Source organism: Haliaeetus leucocephalus, unplaced genomic scaffold, assembly GCF_000737465.1.
Source record: "Haliaeetus leucocephalus isolate CR32 unplaced genomic scaffold, Haliaeetus_leucocephalus-4.0 Scaffold1, whole genome shotgun sequence".
Taxonomy (NCBI): Eukaryota; Metazoa; Chordata; class Aves; order Accipitriformes; family Accipitridae; genus Haliaeetus; species Haliaeetus leucocephalus.
In genome coordinates, this window is record NW_010972437.1 from 2725727 (window position 1) to 2734408 (window position 8682).

Sequence of the window (8682 nt, forward strand, 5' to 3'; positions counted from 1 at the left end):
GGCCGGCCGCGTCCCCCTCCGCTCACCGCCGGCCGCGGCTGAGGGCCGCCCCCGCACGCCTCCTCACCTCGGCCGCGCTTTAGCCTTTCGGCGGTGACCTGCCCCACGCCGCAGCCAACGCTAAGGCAGCGTTAGACTGCGAGGCGCAGAACAGTACTCGCGGTCAGCCCAGGCTCCCCTGGAGGAGGGGCGCCGGCGGAGCCGCATCCCGCACTCTCGTCCCCTCGCCGCACACCCGGGCCGGCCTTCCCCACCCCCCCGTGACCGACCACCCCCCTCTGGAGAGACCTGAAGGACGCGAAGCGCTCCCTTCGCCTCCGCCCTGCCCTGCTCCCGGTTGCGACCGCAAAGAGAGCTCCGCGGGGGCTGCCCGCTCCCGAGCGTGCCGAAAGCCGGTGGGGACGGGCCGCCGGCGTCAGGGCGGCACCCGGCCCAGGGTATCCGCGGTACGCCCCAACAATCCTCACGGGCATGCCCGCGCCCGGGGGTGCCGCCGCTAGCGCTCCCCGAGGCGGGGAGACGCGCACCGGCGAGATCCGACACCGGGTGGGGGAAGCGGCACGCGCTCCCACCGCCCACCTAGCGCCCCACCGGATCCGCCCGCTCGCTCTCATTCCGCGGCAGCTGAAGCCGGGAGCTGCGACCCCAGCTCAGGCACCCTCACCTCTCTCCGCCGGACTCCCAAGAAGCCCCTCACGGGCCAACGGTCGCCACAACGGCCCGCGCGCCCGCCAACCGCCGCGCCCGCACCGTCGGCGTTTGAAAAGCGCAGCCCGGTAGATGTGGCTGCCCCGGCTGCGCCCGCCCGGCCCGCCCACCTCGGCCGCAGAGAGCCAATCCGCGCCCAGCGGGGCCAGCCGTCCGCCCGGCGATTGGCGGGTCGCCTCCGCCCGGGGAGCGCCCCCGCCCGGCCGCCCTCGCCCCTCGAAGGCAGCCGGGGTGGGGGTGGCGGCGCGGGGCCCCTGCCGTCTGAGGCTGAGGCTGAGGCGGCCGGAGCAGCAGGTGCCGCCTGCCCGACCCGCCGCCTCCTCGCCCCGCTCTTTCCTGCGAGCCGAGGGGGCGCCGCCAAGGCGGCGGGGACGCGCTCCTGCTCTTCCTCCTCCTCCTTCTCCCGCGGTGCTGGGAGACGCGGCCTTGCCCGGCCCCGCTGAGGCGGACCGGCAGCCTTCCCGCCCCCCTCCCCCCCAGCGCCCCGGGGTGGTGCTGGACAGGGCCGCCCGGTTGTTTGGGCGCCAGCGGGGGAGCGGAGCGGGGCCGTGTGCCGCCGGCTGACGGCCGGCCCGCGTCCGGGGCAGCTGCGGGAGAGCCATTTTGTTTCACCGCCTGACGGAGCCCAGGGCGGCGAGAGCCGCCGGTTCGGGCGAGATGCAGCGATCGCATCTCCTAGGCAGAGCGCTGCATTTCACCTAGAGGCTGTACTGAGGCTTATCGGGGTGTACGCTGCCTCTCCAGCAGTACCAGAACAAAGGGGAAAGGTTGAGGCACGGGGGCAGCACGAGGTGCATGAGGTGCGGCGGGGCAGAGGGCAGCGGCACGGCCGCCGCCCGAGCGCGGCGCCGGCGCCCGGGAGGCCGCCCGGGTCTGCGGCGTTCCCTTTCTTTTCTGGCCTAGTGTGGCTGGGGATCTGACACACAAACCCACAACCACAGTAACAAAACTCGCGTGCGCTTACCGGCAGCGACTGCACACGGTTAGGCTTTTACGTTACGACGGAGCCTGCAAAGTCTTGGGCGACCGTAGTACTGGCTCGGTCCAGTTAAAAACAGAAACTGGTGTACCAGTTCTCACACAACACATGCATGTTCAAACGGGAGCAGAACCTACTTTTTATTGCTTTTATACAAGTACACATCTCTCTCGGACCCTGTTTGACAATCTCTTTTTCATCCACGTAAGTCGCAACTCAGTCTTCAGAACCTCTTGCTTTAAGGAGCCCAAAGGAGAAAAAAAAAAGTTAAAAGACTTTAACTTGTGGTTTCAAAAAGACCCTTTCTGAGGATATAAAATAGCCTAAAGCATGCTTTAGAAATAAGTTGAAATGAGAAAGAGTTCTAAAATAGCTGCCATTTGTTTGTCAAATTGATTTCCTCTCTGAAGCAATCCAACCAGCTGCCCTAGAAATTTGCAAACATCCGTTTTACAATAGATTTGTCATAAAGGCAGTAATAGTAACATAGCATAAGAGTTTAAGAGTTACAAATTCAATTTCAGCGGTGCACCATTAGAGTTACTGTGTTAATTTTGTTTACACCGCAGCACTGCCAGTGAAATGGGCAATTGCTATATGCATGGCGAGTAAGTACCCAAGTCATGCTGTCACAGCAATGCTTACATTAAGATTAGTTCAAGTAGTACAAATGAAGATGAGATACACAGTTTGAGAAAAAGGAAAGTATTCTTGAAGACTTTGGAATATGTTACACCATGCAACTGACACAGTAAGATACACCTACTAAAAACAAGAGCTACTTTTCAAGTGTAACAACTCCTCACTTAACCTTCCATCTAAGTTTTTAGCATTTTTGAGCTGGGGATATTTTTTTACAAAGTCCAGAATCTTTACTCTGTCCCACAGAGTTCCACCATCTCTGCAGAGTTCCAGACTGTACCCTTTCTTCATTATAACATGATTTCAAATACATCTGCCAAACAAAAAGACAACATGTAGAAAGGATTGGTTTTGAGGAGAAGCGTTCTTTGTGCAGCATGAAAAGCAAGCAGCATTCCGAACATACCAAATGATCCACAGGAGTAAAATTAAATGATAACTACAATTAAGATGTTTTAGGTTATTATAGCACATAGTGCCAAGAAGTAAATGACAGTGCTTATGTTTGTCTCCTTAGCTGCCTGTGTATCTTCACCGATCCTTTTCAAGGCCAGGATTTGCTCTACTCTCCTTTTGAGTTCTGAAAACCAAATAAATACTAAAAATGCTTCATGACATGCATGGTATTGTAGCCTTGGTTATCTGTTTATATAATGCCATAGAAACACGTATGGCACTTAGAGAAGGGTATAATTGGCAGGACTCCACCCTTAGGACTTTGGAATTTTACTTAGATACACCACCACAGAGAATGACAAACAAAGGGCGGAGAAGGGGGAGTGGTAGGCTGAAGGTCACAACAGTACAGAATTGTGAACTATGCTTATTACTAATGCGTACATCTGGTCATTAATTGCTATTTTTTAATTATCCCAAAGGTGTTAGCTTCATAATTCCCATTCTTCTCTTGCTTTCCTTAATTATCTATCCATTACAAAGCTGGCTTTTTGCAGTCTTCAGAGGCTTCCATGAAAAGAACTATTTCTTCTTGATCAGTTGTCCATTTGGCAAAGCTGTGATGTACCACTCACGTTGATCAGAGCCGTAAGTGGTTTAGGACGCTAACCTTGTGGAAAAACCTCAGTTCCCTCAAGAAGTGCCAATTTCAACTGAAACCTCCCATGGGGTTGATGTCATGTGGACTGAACAGCCAGCAACCTACCCTTATCAGCAGGTAACTGTGTCGCTAGAGTGGGGGACAAGTGCACAACATTGAGCCACACAGATGGAAGCTGAGAATGCCTGAGCCACCCTCTCCAGCTGAGCAGTCATTGACAAGGCAAGACCCTGATCTGTAGCACCAAAAAGGCCTCAAAAAACATGAGGCAAAAGAGTATCTCCACCAAGCTGTTAAGCCTCTTTGTGGTATAGCCGTTCCACGGGGCAGTACGTGCGTAAGTAATGCAACAACACATGCAAAACAAAGCCTTACCTGAGCATCTTCAGTGTTCTGCAGTTCAAAAGTCATGGGGAAAGATCCACATCTTCTATACGTTGCCTCTACTACTGCAGCCTTGAAGAAGCAAATCTGCGTGCAAAGTGGATGATTGTTGTTGCGCAAAGTACCCACAGCTGTTTGCCTGGCAAAAGAGCATGGATTTGGCACACCAGACCACCACACAGAGTAGTAGGCTAGCTGAAAAATGTGCTGATTCAGTGCATCTCAGACCATAGCATAAACCCACCCCCCCATCTTAGGGGATAATCCTGTACTTACACTGAATGTTGTTTCTCTCACTCTGTGGGGATAACATATGCAACACCACCCCCCCGCAAACCAGCGCCCTATAGAGATCACCCATGCCCCAAACATCTGCAAGAGCACTGTTAGCTGAAGCAACCTGTCTGATACCAAATCAACCTGAAGCATGAACTATTCACAGCACAGAATGACATTTTGCCACAGGCCCCTCAGAATCAGCATGCCACCTCCTGCCTCATCTGCAATAGACAGTTCTGGACGTGACCTAATCATTGAATACAGATCCCCCCCTCATCCAAAAAAGAATTATGTTTTTATTTAATACACATCATTTAAAAAAATCTGACTTTTTTTTTTTTTTTCCCCATGCCAAAATCTCTGCAGGAGTCCCACCACCTTCACACACAGGAAATAAGCAACAAAGGGCAATCCTCAATGCAACGGGCCAAGTCTCTGTATTTCACCCAGTCACCGCTTACCACAATTGCCCCAGTGTCACCCAGCATGAGCTTCATACAAACTCCAGTCTTCATATGGAGGGAAAAATGAGCAATTGGTCCGTTATCAGTGATCTGGATGAAAATGTCTTACGAGCCTTAACACTGAGAACGATGACAGAGAACAGAGTCTGAAAGGGCTCAGGTCTCAAAGCTTCTTCTCTGCCCACAGCAGCTCCCTTTCAATGATTTAGGTTAGCTTGCATTGCATTTCTGGTAGCAGCAAGATAACGCAAAATTACTTTCTAGAAAAAGTTTTAAAATAATAGAAACATCACTTCAATATTAGATTCTACAAAGAGTTTATGTAACACACAGGAGAAGTGACAACTTGACATTTAACCATTCTAGAGCAAAGGTTTCCTTGGACTGTGTCTTGGTGGGGAGAACCCTTGCCTAAGTGCTGAATAAAGACCAGTATCTCTCACTGGAACTAGCAGTATCTCTTACAGAAGTAAAAGGAAATCTTTGGTGGGGGCTACTGACTTTTATGAAAGACAGAAAAATGTATTTTTCCCTGAAGATATTTCCCTGTGAAAATACACTCCTCTTCTGTACTACAGCCAGTGTTGTAAATTATGTCACTGCCAGTTCTGATGCTCCATTCAAAAGCAGAGACTCTTAGCGAAGCCTGGGCCTCTCCACTGTGTTGGCTGTAGTATCTGGTGCTTTGTTTGTTTAATTTGTCACAGTTTTTGTTTCATGTGTAGTTCTTGTTCAAATTATGTTGCCTATGGCTGCAGAATCCTTACTTTCTCTGCTTCCAAAATTGCGATTTGTAACATGCCAGACTCCATAGGCCACCAGAAGTCACTTAGAAAAGGTGATGTAAGAAAGAGTATCTTGTAGTTTCTCCAACAGTTTTAAAATACTGAAAAGGACATAGAATGATCTAGATATAAGGGGTACTCATTTAAAAAATGATGTTACGATATATTCAGAGGCACAATAAAAGAGTTGATTTCCAAAGTGGATTTTGTAAGAAGATTTATTTTAATTAAGTGATTTCATGATGAAACATGGTCTTAAACAAAATAGAGATCAGTATGAAAATAAAATTATACACAGAAAAATCTTTTCCCCAAATGTTTTTGAGTAACAAGAAATACAACACAACAGTCCTGTATTCAACTGAGTAGATAGTTATGTAAATCTGTGAGCAGTCAAACATTATAGTACATTCCTTGAAGCCAGGCACAATGAAACACATTGTGTGCCCCTGTAACACAACACATTTTGTATCTGCTCTCTCTGCCTCAAAGAAAAAAAAGTGAAATATAATGCAATGTAAATGGAGAAAAGGACATACACCATCTTAATGCTTGAAGCACATATTCCCCATTTAGTGTTTTGTGAAAGACATATACCAAATTCAGATGAAACTTAAATTGGCTTGTAGAAAGATACAAAAACTTGGTATTGTATTTGATATACAGTCTTGTGAACACTTAACTGAAAAGTATGGAAAGGATTAAAAAATACACCACGTGTTCTACTTAAAGCTTAGAAATAAATATGCACTCTATTCTTAGTGCCTGAAATTCTTTAAAAACAAAGAACTTGGTATAAAATTATATCAAGTAATTGTCAAAAATGAGGGAGATGCACCTATATACCTGTTAGATTCTGGATGCCTGCATCCCCACTACAAAAACTTGTAAAACTGTATGCACTTTCAAACATGCTGAATGACCCAAACTGTAACCTAGCAAGGTCAAGAATATCGACTGACTTGGAGGTACCAGTATTCCACACCACATCCCTCATGACCTTCTTTTTCTCTAAAGTTTTCCCCTTCCATACTGTACCAGCCCTTACGAGTACAAATGTTCAGTCACTTATACAAAAAGCAGCCTTGCTGGTCAGGATTCACGGATGCCCTCAAGGCCATGTCATTCCAAGGAAAATCAAAGTACAAAGAAAAAGCATCCTCCTAAGATGATTTACGTACTTAATATAATTCTTCTTCCTCCCTGCAATGCTGATAATAAACAGCAGTCTCCTGAGTGTTGCAGACTCATTGCAGAAAAATGTCCTGCTATATAGAGCTATTGAACCATTATAGTCCAATGTACTAGTTGTCTTCTTGTTTAGGACTTTATACTTTTGTTTATACAAAACTCTTACCACCTCAGTTACCTTGTTGAAGAAAAAAAACTGGCAAGGAATTCTTCCTTTGACTCTTGTACTGACTTATCCAATACTCTTGGCTTTTAAGTAAAGAACCAGGTCAGCTTTTAGGTACAGAACCAGATCCTGAGATCTTCCTACCCTCTTACATAGTATTTTTTCTGATAATGTCATTAGAGAGTGAATGGAGTCAAGACTCGCATCAGCTTGGCCAACTAGATAATTGAGAATATTTTAATTACCTCAAATAAGCTTTAAAAATGTCATATCAATCCCTCTCTTTGTGGAAGTTCATGGTTCTTACACAACCATAACACAAACCCCAACCATCCAAAAAAAAGAAAAAAAATCTACATTTTCACATACCAAAATGTTAGGGATTTGGCCCACCATATTTAAAATGAAAGTCATCTTCGGTAGTGATGATTTAACTTCTTATCAGATGCTACTTCTCTTGCCAAATGCAGCTAGTAATAAACAAAATAATTATTTGCCCAAACAACAAGACTAAAGAGGGCTTCCAGACACCACCCTTATTTTATTTAGAAGCCTTCATTTTCCTGAGTAGTCCAAATAAAAAAAACTAACCCAAACCCAATAAAACAAGAAACACCAACATAGAAGTAAGTTTTCTGACTGTGTACTTTACTTAGGTAAAATGTGTCTTGGAGTTGCAGTAACACTAATGTATTTCAGGTTGAATAGTAAGTCTTCCTGGGTACATTATCGTGGCCTAATTTTCAAGCAAAAAGTATCTCCTTTGGTATACCCAGTAGTCAGCACAGCTCGCTGTCCTGCTCCCTGTTTGCAAAGTGTAGTCCTTTTTCTGCTCCTATTCTTCCAGTCTTGTTTTCACTCTAGCACTATTCCATGGTTGCATTTTGTATGGTCTATCTGCTGTGTGGAACTGCCATATCTTATCATTACAGCACCTACAATTACATTCCTTCCTTAGCATTATTTATGAGGCTTCAGAGATCTATTTGCTTATTCATACAGTAATCTATTTTAAAATCGCTCAGCTCCAATGTCTGACTGCAGTCAGCATGGCAATCAAATATGATGTCTCAGCAGAATCTTCTTTTAGTGGCGCGATTTATACTGCTAGATGAGTATTTCTAACTATAAAAATTGTAATTCTCTCTTAAAATGAGAGATGCCCAGTAGTCAATGGAGTATGTCAGGAGCTGCTTGTATTGCAATTAGCAGGCAATGCAGATATGAACAAGCTTTTGGAAGAAACCAGTTCAAGGGCTGTATGACAAAGCCTCCATCTGTGGAAGGCAAAGTCCTCGCCAAGGTAATAAATCACCTGCTGCCGTGGTTTCTGGATCAGCACTCACCTGCCTCACTGCAAGAGCTGCTCACTCTTCCAGCCAACAGCCTGCAGCAGCCCAGGGGGGCTCAGAAATTCTGGTGATAGAAAACATTGCAAGAAAAATCCCCTGCCTCATTATTAATTTTGCAAAACCAAAATCAAAAGACATTTTACCCTTCAATACCTAATCAACTGTTTTCCAAGAAACTTTTATGACTATTTTTCTTAAACCACTCACAATCCAGATGTCAGAGTAACAGTGATCCTATCAAGTCTCTGGACTGAAGGGAGCTGCTTTTGTTGCAAAGGAGACCAGTTTAATTCTTGATGAAGAAATAAACAAACCCACAATCTTACTCTGATACTATAGCTACAGTCAGTGTAGGTGGTCAGCAATTGTCTCTGGGTGATTGTAGGATTATGTGCAATTAAAAGGGAGAGGACGGCCAGCCTTTGGAAGGCAGCCCAGAATAAGGGAGACCAGAGTCCTGTAGAGTTTTGTAGGTCTATACATTTAAAAGCTGATTACACTGATGTCAGCACAAAACTATGTTAAATTAGTGGAACAATATACCTCCTGAGTGCTTAGCAAAAGCCCTCTAAGTAGACAAGGCTTCTTCTAGTAGGGGCTGAGTGAGAACTTTCTGAAAGTTCTAAAAACAAAACAACTGAAAAACAAAATACAATGTTCATTATTCAGAAGTTT

General features: G+C 46.1%; 1 protein-coding gene across 1 annotated transcript in view; it reads right to left on the reverse strand.

Annotated features, from left to right (window-relative positions):
* The window catches only part of STK17B (serine/threonine kinase 17b), a 19433-nt gene extending 18691 nt beyond the window's left edge, over nt 1–742 (reverse strand). The window contains exon 1 of the mRNA XM_010564063.1: nt 665–742. The gene's annotated coding sequence lies outside the window, so the exon portion shown is untranslated. The remainder of the gene's footprint in view (nt 1–664) is intronic.
* Between the last annotated feature and the right edge of the window lie 7940 nt (nt 743–8682).